Below are 9,589 nucleotides of genomic sequence, written 5' to 3' on the forward strand. Positions count from 1 at the left end.
TCTATGGCTTAGTAAACATCTGTTGGAGTCTATGAGTATGTTTGGAAAGTTCAAAATCAAGTACTTTTGGGCCAGAAACATGTTCAGTAGGTCAAATATTTGTCTGGCTGAAATGACATCATGAGATGTAAATCTCTCAATATATTAACCCACAGATCAAGTACCCGTGGGCCATAAAAGTGTTCATGGAGGTCAAAAATTGACCTATGTAATATGACATCAGAATGTTAAATTTCATAGTCTATGAGTATGTGGAAAGTTCATGATCAAGTACTTTTGGGCCAGAAACATGTTCAGTAGGTAAAATATTTTTCTGACTGAAATGACATCATGAGAAGTAAATCTCCAACCAACCAGAACACCCTAGCAACTACCAAGCAACAGCCTAGCAACCACCCAGAACACCCTAGAAACAAACCAGATCACCCCAGCAACCATATGGCAACACCCTAGCAGCCACCCTAGCAACACCCCAGCAACCGCCTAGCAACACCCAGCAACCACCCAGAACACCTTCGCAACCACCCAGAATACCATAGCAACTGCATAGCAACACCATAGCAGACACACCCAGAATACCCTAAAAAAACACCTAGCAACCACCCAGAACACCGTAGCAACCTCCCAGAACACCCTAGCAACCGGGTGCTGAGATTTGCCGCTTCAAGCTCCACTTCACATTTTCTTCTGGAAATGTGCCATAAATGTGTTCCTGGAGGTCAAAATTGAACTATGTATATCTAATATAACATCAGAAGGAGTCTAAAAGTTTATATTGTTTTAAACTTTTTTGAGGAACCTTTGACCAGAAATGAGTTCAATATGTCAGATATGGACTTCTCTATGGCTTAGGAAACATCTGTTGGAGTCTATGAGTATGTATGGAAAGTTCAAGATCAAGTACTTTTGGGCCAGAAACATGTTCAGTAGGTCAAATATTTTTCTGGCTGAAATAACATCATGAGAAGTAAATATCCAACCAACGAGAACACCCTAGTAACTACCAAGCAACAGCCTAGCAACCACCCAGAACACCCTAGAAACAAACCAGAACACCCCAGCAACCATCTGGCAACACCCTAGCAACCACGCAGAACACCCCACCGACCGCCTAGCAACACCCTAGCAACCACCCAGAACACCTTCGCAACCACCAAGAACTAACTCATTCCGTCGTTCAAGGAAAACACATCTAACGTCTAACGTTGTGCATTAAAGAATATGCACGCATGAACTAACATGTTTCTCTGTGCAATGAAAAGAAAACACCTAATATGTTTCATTGGATTGCATAACAATCTAACTTGTTCTTCGTTACAATGAAAAGGCAAAAATGTGATGTTTTCTTGTCTGTGCACAAACATTCAAGTTTGTAAAATAGAAATGCATGCGAAAGCACATGCATATTTTCTTTTCATTGCAAAGAGGAACAAGTTCGATATTTTATGCATTGCAATAAAACAACGCTCGTTGCTTTGATGAAGAGATGTGGATTGTGCATGAAGAACGTTGTGCATCAAAAATAACATATATGTAATATGCACTTCATTGCATTCAAGAACTAAACCATTCCTTAGTGCTTTGACTGGATAACGTGCATTGTTTCATTGCAATGCTTACATTTTCTAACTTATTCTTCTTTGCAATGAAAAGAAAAGATAAAACACGCCTGCTTTTCCATGCATTTCCATTATACAACTAATTAATTTGTGTTTTGACGAGAAAACATCACAAGAGCCATCACGTTACAATGCATAGACTAACTTGTTCCTTTGTGCAACGAAGAGATTTGCAATGCTTGTGCTTTAGGATTGCATTGCACATGCACGCGATAACTAACCTCTGTCGAATGAAAAGAAAACGCCTAAGATGTGTTTCATTGCATTGCATGACATATCTAATTTGTTTCTCGTTATGCCTATCCAGGCAATAACTAACCTCTGTGCAATGAAAAGAAAAACATCTAATATGTGTTTCATTGCATTGCATGACATATCTAACTTGTTCCTCGTTATGCATATGCACGCAATAACTAACCTCTGTGCAATGAAAAGAAAACACCTAAGATGTGTTTCATTGCATTGCATGACCTATCTAACTTGTTCCTCGTTATGCATATGCACGCAATAACTAACCTCTCTGCAGTGAAAAGAAAACACCTAACATGTTTCAGTGCATTGCATGACATATCTATCTTGTTCCTCGTTATGCCTATCCACGCAATAACTAACCTCTGTGCAATGAAAATAAAACACCTAAGATGTGTTTCATCGCACTGCATGACATATCTAACTTGTTCCTCGTTATGCATATATGCACACAATAACTAACCTCTGTGCAAATGAAAAGAAAACACCTAAGATGTGTTTCATCGCATTGCATGATAGATCTAACTTATTTCTTATTATGCATATGCACGCAAATAACTAAACCCTGTGCAAAAGAAAACACCTAAGATGTGTTTCAGTGCATTGCATGACATATCTAACTTGTTACTCGTTATGCATATGCACGCAATAATTAACCTCTGTGTAATAAAAAGAAAACACCTAAGATGTGTTTCATTGCATTGCATGACATATCTAACTTGTTCCTCGTTATGCATATGCACGCAATAACTAGCCTCTGTGTGCAATATAAAGAAAAAAAACTAAGATGTGTTTCATTGCATTGCATGATAAAGCTAACTTGTTCTTTGTTATAACTATCCACACAATAACTAACCTCTGTGCAATGAAAAGAAAACACCTAAGATGTGTTTCATTGCATTGCATGATAGAAATAACTTGTTTCTCGTTATGCATGTGCACGCAATAACTAACCTCTCTCTGCAGTGAAAAGAAAACACCTAACATGTGTTTCAGTGCATTGCATGACATATCTAACTTGTTCCTCGTTTTGCATATGCACGCAATAACTAACCTCTGTGCAATGAAAAGAAAACACCTAAGATGTGTTTCATCGAATTGCATGACAAATCTATTTTGTTCCTCGTTATAACTATCCACGCAATAACTAACCTCTGTGCAATGAAAAGAAACCATCTAAGATGTGTTTCATTGCATTGCATAACATATCTAACTTGTTCCTCGTTATGCATATGCACGCAATAACTAACCTCTGTGCATTGAAAAGAAAACATCTAACATGTGTTTCATTGCATTGCATGACAAAGTTAACTTGTTCTTCGTTATAACTATCCACGCAATAACAAACCTCTGTGCAATGAAAAGAAAACACCTAAGATGTGTTTAAATTGCATTGCATGACATATCTAACTTGTTCCTCGTTATGCCTATCCACGCAATAACTAGGCATAACAAGTGCAATGAAAAGAAAACACCTAAGATGTGTTTCATCGCACTGCATGACATATCTAACTTGTTCCTCGTTATGCATATATGCACACAATAACTAACCTCTGTGCAATGAAAAGAAAACACTTAAGATGTGTTTCATTGCATTGCATAACATATCTAACTTGTTCCTCATTATGCATATGCACACAATAACTAACCTCTGTACAATGAAAAGAAACCACCTAAGATGTGTTTCAGTGCATTGCATGACATATCTAACTTGTTCCTCGTTATGCATATGCACGCAATAACTAACCTCTCTGCAGTGAAAAGAAAACACCTAATGTGTTTCAGTGCATTGCATGACATATCTAACGTGTTCCTCGTTCCCTATCGAGGGAACTCAACACTGCGTCGATAAAATCGACTCTTTGGGGGACGCTCCCTAAGCGTGCGCCTCTGAAGTATGAATGAAACTAATCCAATCCTGATTGGTGTTGCGTCGTGACGTAACATGTGACGGCATACCCGGAAGTATAAAAGTGACGCTGTCACAACACACACTAGCTTTCGCTCTTCAGCAAGCGCTTTATGTTGAAACTGTCTGTCTTATTTGGTGTTGTTTGTCTTATTATTGAAAGAAAGTATGGCCAGTGAACAATTCAAGAGGTGTGTGCATCCCTGCCCTCGTTTCATCACGGGTGGGGACGCACACTCTCTCTGTGTGTATTGTTTGGGAGTGCAGCACGCACGGGCAGCTCTCGAGGGGGCTGCTTGTGAAATGTGTGAGGCTTTGCCTATTAGAGTGCTGCGCTCCCGGCTGGCGTGCTTTGACGAGCACGGTCAGGCTCGCGTTCCCCAGGGTTCCGGTCCCGCATATGTCGAGGCGATGCGGCGACTGAGATCCTGGGGTTCGCAGCGGGATCTGGCGGAGGAGAGTGAGAATGCTGAGGCATTTTCTCGCTCGCCATCGGCTGATCCCGCAGCCTCTGGGAGTGGTGTGGGAGCCCGCGCTGCGATTTCTCCTACCCGCGATCAGGTCCCGGTGCTTGAGCTGTCTACTTCTGTGGAAGGGGACGTGCTCAGCATCGATGCGGACGACCGTGATCTCAGCACGCCATCACGCGGCCTGGGTTATGAGGAGCTGGTGGAGGTTGTGACACGCGCTGTGGCCAGACTAAACATCAGCTGGCCACAACATGAGCAGGAAACGCAAGTCACCAGTAAAATGGACGAGCGTTACCTGCAGCGCAGGTCACAGCCTCACCGCCGGGGTCTGCCGTTTTTCCCTGATCTCCATAAAGAGGTCTCGAGAACGTGGGAAAGACCGCATTCGTCCCGTATTTCGAGTCCCAATGTAATAGATTACAGCAATGTTATGGGGGCTCGAGATATGGGATATGGGAAGATGCCGAAGGTGGAGGAGGCTTTAGCGAGCTATCTCTCTCCCGAATCGGCGTCTTCCCTAAAGACCCCGGTGTTGCCTAGTAAGCCCTGCAGAGAGACATCTGCATTGGTGGGCAGGGCTTACATGGCGGCGGGTCGGGCTGGTTCGTGTCTGCACTCAATGGCGATTTTGCAGGCATACCAGGCCGACCTCCTGAAAGATTTGGATGAGGGGGAGGGGCCTACTCCTGAAGATGTCGCGGAGTTAAGGAAGGCCGCAGATCTGTCTCTCCGGGCCACTAGGGAAGCGGCCAGCGCTATTGGCCGCTCTATGGCGGCCATGGTGGCCACGGAGAGGCATCTGTGGCTGAACTTATCCGGTATTAAAGAAAAGGATAGGTCCTTCCTGCTGGATGCGCCGCTTTCGGCTTCTGGCCTGTTCGGCGACGCCGTCAATTCGGTTGTCGACAGGTTTCAGGAGTCGAGAAAACAATCTGCGGCGTTCCAGCAGTACCTCCCCCGGAAAGCAAAGGCCAAATCTAGTAGGGGGGGGCAAAGCAATCAGCCCCAGCCATCAGCCAGCTCCTCCCACAGGGCAGAGCAGAAGGAGAGCGTTTCCTCTAGAGCCCCCCCTCCGGGGTCTTGGCAACAGAGGAAACGCTCCCAAAAACCGAAGTCCTCCAGCCAGAGGGGCGACCTGAGGGACGTCATTCAGGCTAAGAGGACTTCGGAAAAGAGGTCCTAGCCGAGGCAGGACTTCAGAGGGCTGCCCCCTCCGCAGTGAGACAACCGAGGTTGTTCTCACAACGGGGCCCTCTAGGAAAAGATGCAGGTCCGCCGTTAACAGCGCTTCGGGCCGCATCAATTTCCAGCGAAAAGACACCAGAGGCCAGCCTCGAGAGGCTGGTACCCTTAGCAGATTTTGTAGAGGGATGGTATCATCTTCCCAACATATCTCCATGGGTCCTGCAGATAATACGAGTTGGGTACAGACTGCAGTTCGCGCACCGCCCCTCCAAGTTCTCTGGGGTGGTGTTTACTGCGGTGGTCCCAGAGCAGGCTCAGGTGTTGGAACAAGAAGTACAGACTCTGCTGTCGAAAGGAGCCATAGAACGTGTTCTTCCGGTAGACAGGGAGTCCGGGTTTTACAGCCGGTACTTTATAGTTCCAAAGAAGGATGGGGGGTTAAGGCCAATTTTGGATCTCAGGGTGTTGAACCGGTCTCTGAGAAGGTTCAAATTCAGAATGTTGACCATTCCAACAATCGTGAGTCAAATCAGATCCGAGGACTGGTTTGTCACGATAGATCTGAAAGACGCCTATTTTCACATCTCCATCCTTCCTTGTCACAGGAGGTACCTGAGGTTCGCTTTCGGGGGCGAAGCATACCAATATCGGGTTCTTCCGTTCGGCCTAGTACTCTCTCCCCGCACATTTACCAAGTGTATGGACGTGGCCCTTGCTCCACTGAGACTTCAGGGGATTCGCGTATTGAATTATCTCGACGACTGGCTTATTTTGGCCCAGTCTCAGGAGATGGCAGTTCGGCATCGAGATGTCGTTCTTGGCCATATTCAAAAATTGGGGTTAACCTGTTAACCTTCAGCTCCACAAGGGGGCTCACAGCTGAAAATGACATGCCTGGATAACAATAAATACAGCTCCTGAGAACAGTGTACCACAGGCACAATTAAGGTATCTTTGGAAAGAAGACAGTTGGGACTTTACTAACAATCAATCAGATTTGATAATGCTCAAACAGAAAAAAAGTTATAAAAGTTAAAAGTGCCTCAAAAATAATGTGCGCCACAAAAATGTTTTAGTATTTCATGTACAAATATATAAAAATAGACCTGGAGTAATTCAGATAGATAAAGGATTGAAAGCAACAAGTCTCATCAGTTTATATTTCAAATTTGAGGAAGATATAATGAACAATGGGGTTCCTGCAAACTTTTTTCCAAGACTATGTCAGTTCCCTTTCTCCCTCCCCCTGCCTGAGGCACATCCCCAGAAATAACATGCCCAAACTAAAATATTTGCAGTTGCTCAACTATTTGCACTACATGCACAATTTAGACATGTTTAAAAAGAAGACACTTTAGAGTGTATTACCCAACTGTTAAAGTTGAAAAAACTTACACAGACAAAAAGTTATAGAATTTAAAGTGTCTTGAAGATAATTTATACTGCATGTAATATTTTACAATTTCATGTAAAAATAAATGAAAACAAACCTGTAGGAATCCAGTTGGGTAATTGATTGAAAGACATAAGTCTCATCAGTTTATATTTCAAATTTGAGGAAGATATTATGAAAAATGAGATTCCTACAGTATTTTTTCCAAGACTATGTCCAGGTACCAAGAAACCTCCTTGGATACATCAAAAAGCAACCTAATGACCAAATGTTATGCAGGGCACTGCAAGCTATTTCAGTCAATTCATAAAATAATGCAATTATAAAATAATACACACAACCATTAGACTTTATGCAAGTGATTTATTTGCACAACAGAACAAAAAAAATATATATGTAAAATACATAAGTAAAATATTATGAAATATAAAAAATAAATAACTGAGGTTCTTTGCAATAGAAAATACAAGTGATATAAATACTGTACTTTGTTGGCTTGGCCTTCATATATTGCTTTAGTCCATTCCTAGCTTTTTATGCCACCATCCTCTTGTGAATTGCAATGTTCTGAAAAGTATGGAAAAAGTGAAGAATAGTGAAGAAACTGAGAGCTTGCATCTCTGGCTGGTGCTTGGATGCCATTCTTCATCTGAAGATTCAACTTGATGGCTGTTGCATGGGAAAGAATGGAAAGATAATTAGAACTGCATGTCAAGTAAATAATTCTGTTTAGTTTCTATATAGCTGGCTGGCCATTCATTCAACAATCAAACTGATGGGCAGTCGTTTACACAGCATTCGTACTAAAGCTCATCCATTCAATCAACAATCAATGGCCAGTGATATAGACAGCATTCATATGGATGACCAGACAAAGAACCAACAATCACACTGATGGCCGGCCATCAGACAGGAATGTGGCATTTTGAAAGCATACAACTCCTTCCTATATAGCACATATTTTCTGCAATTCTTCCCACCAATTTCTGCAAAAAAAAAACAAAAAAACAACAACAACAACAATATATATATATATATATATATATATATACATTTACAGTACAACATACATCATATTTACAGTACAAATATTTGCATTTGTACTATAAATATTATGTATATTAGACTGTAAAAATATACAGTATGTGTGCTAGGAAAAAATGTATATTGCACAGGTGTCCAGCCCCTCCATCCTTCAGATAGCACACCACATGTGCCAGAAAAAAACGGCAAACAACTGCATAACCGTCCAAAGCATATAAATACATATATACAAATAAATAAATGCATATAAAGTAACGCATAATCTTTTCAGACACAACTTTACACAATGCATTTTCCGTATGAAACAACTGGAAACCAAACACTCTCTCTCTCTCTCTCTCTCTCACCCACCCACACACACACAGACACACATACGTATAATGTGTGCATGTTACATAAGTTATGTATAAAGCAACTCACCGAAAATTGGATAATCTTTTCCGCCCTCAAGCATAATTATCACCGTCGTCACGATCTTCTCATCACTCATCTTCTCATCAATGTCGACATAATCCATCTTCGAGTGATCTCGAATAACTACTTCAGCAGAAAAATACTTCTTTTGACAAATTATTTTATGACAGTCTGCATGTCTGCACGAACAGATGTTTGTTGACTAGCTACCTCTTAGCTTGTTATCTTAGCTCTTAGCTATAGCAGGCCTGTCAAAACATGACGGCGGTGGGTGTGGCTCTGCAGAGCCTGAAGTTTAGCTCCTCTACCGGACGGAGAGCAAATAAAAACATATGTTCGTGTGAGAAATTCAAACTTCCCGGGCAACGTTGGAATCGTGCACTGGTTGGCTACATGTTTTACCAGTCATATCATGTCGTTTCTTTTATTGGCTTTCGTTATAAAGACAGAATGATATGATGTGCATATCATGACGTCAAAAAAACGGACTGCAGTGTTTGCATATTTTGAACTAGATATCGCTTATCTTTGTATTTGTGTGTGTGTGCGCGGTCGTAATTTGTTCATTACACTCTAAGCAACACACCCATATAAGGGTCTGCTACCGGGAGTCTGTTTTCTATGGACTATTTTATTGCATAACAAAACCGCATGATATTCACCCTGAAGAAACGCGATGTAAACAAAGGAATTACCATGGATATTACAACATTATTTTTTCTTTGGACAAAAAATGCTCTATGGGATGTTATTCAGTGGACCCTCAGCTTTCCATTCAATCTGGAATTTTTAACAGTGGATGCGTGTCTGGCTCGTTATTACAAAATAATGGTGAGTACTCCGTTTTTGTTTACGTGCGTTCTTATGTGTACTGCTTACCTAAATGCAAGAAATACATTTGTTATAAGCTTTCCATCGAAAAACAGTGCACTGACATCGATGCCCGAGGCTTAGACCTTTAAAATTATATATAGTTTGCCAAGATTAATGATCTTCTTTCATGTTAAATCCATTCATAAACATTAAACTAGTGGGGGGGGGAGGGCTTCAGAGCGCCGTCGGTTGCCCGAAGGTTAACTGTTTAAGACTCAATTTGAAGAAGAGTGTGCTAGAACCGTCCCAGGGCACGACCTTTTTGGGAGTCGTGTGGAACTCGATTACGATGCAGGCACGTATGTCTCCCGCACGTATCGAGTCAATTCTGGCGATGGTGTCCAGGGTGAGGCTAGGTCAGGCCGTCACTGTGAAACACTTTCAAAGGATGCTGGGCCTCATGGCAGCGGCATCCAACATTATTCCTCTGGGC

At 42.1% G+C, this 9,589-nt stretch overlaps 1 long non-coding RNA gene across 1 annotated transcript; it reads right to left on the reverse strand.

Moving 5' to 3' along the window:
* Window positions 1-7,038: 7,038 nt before the first annotated feature.
* Window positions 7,039-9,357, reverse strand: LOC120471201 (uncharacterized). Its single transcript, XR_016145596.1, has 2 exons — window positions 8,290-9,357; window positions 7,039-7,494 (listed from the first exon to the last, which is right to left on the reverse strand). It is a non-coding gene; the product is annotated as an uncharacterized LOC120471201 (long non-coding RNA).
* Window positions 9,358-9,589: the final 232 nt, after the last annotated feature.

This window comes from Pimephales promelas, chromosome 11 (assembly GCF_988280905.1).
Source record: "Pimephales promelas chromosome 11, fPimPro1.hap1.1, whole genome shotgun sequence".
NCBI classification, from domain to species: Eukaryota; Metazoa; Chordata; class Actinopteri; order Cypriniformes; family Leuciscidae; genus Pimephales; species Pimephales promelas.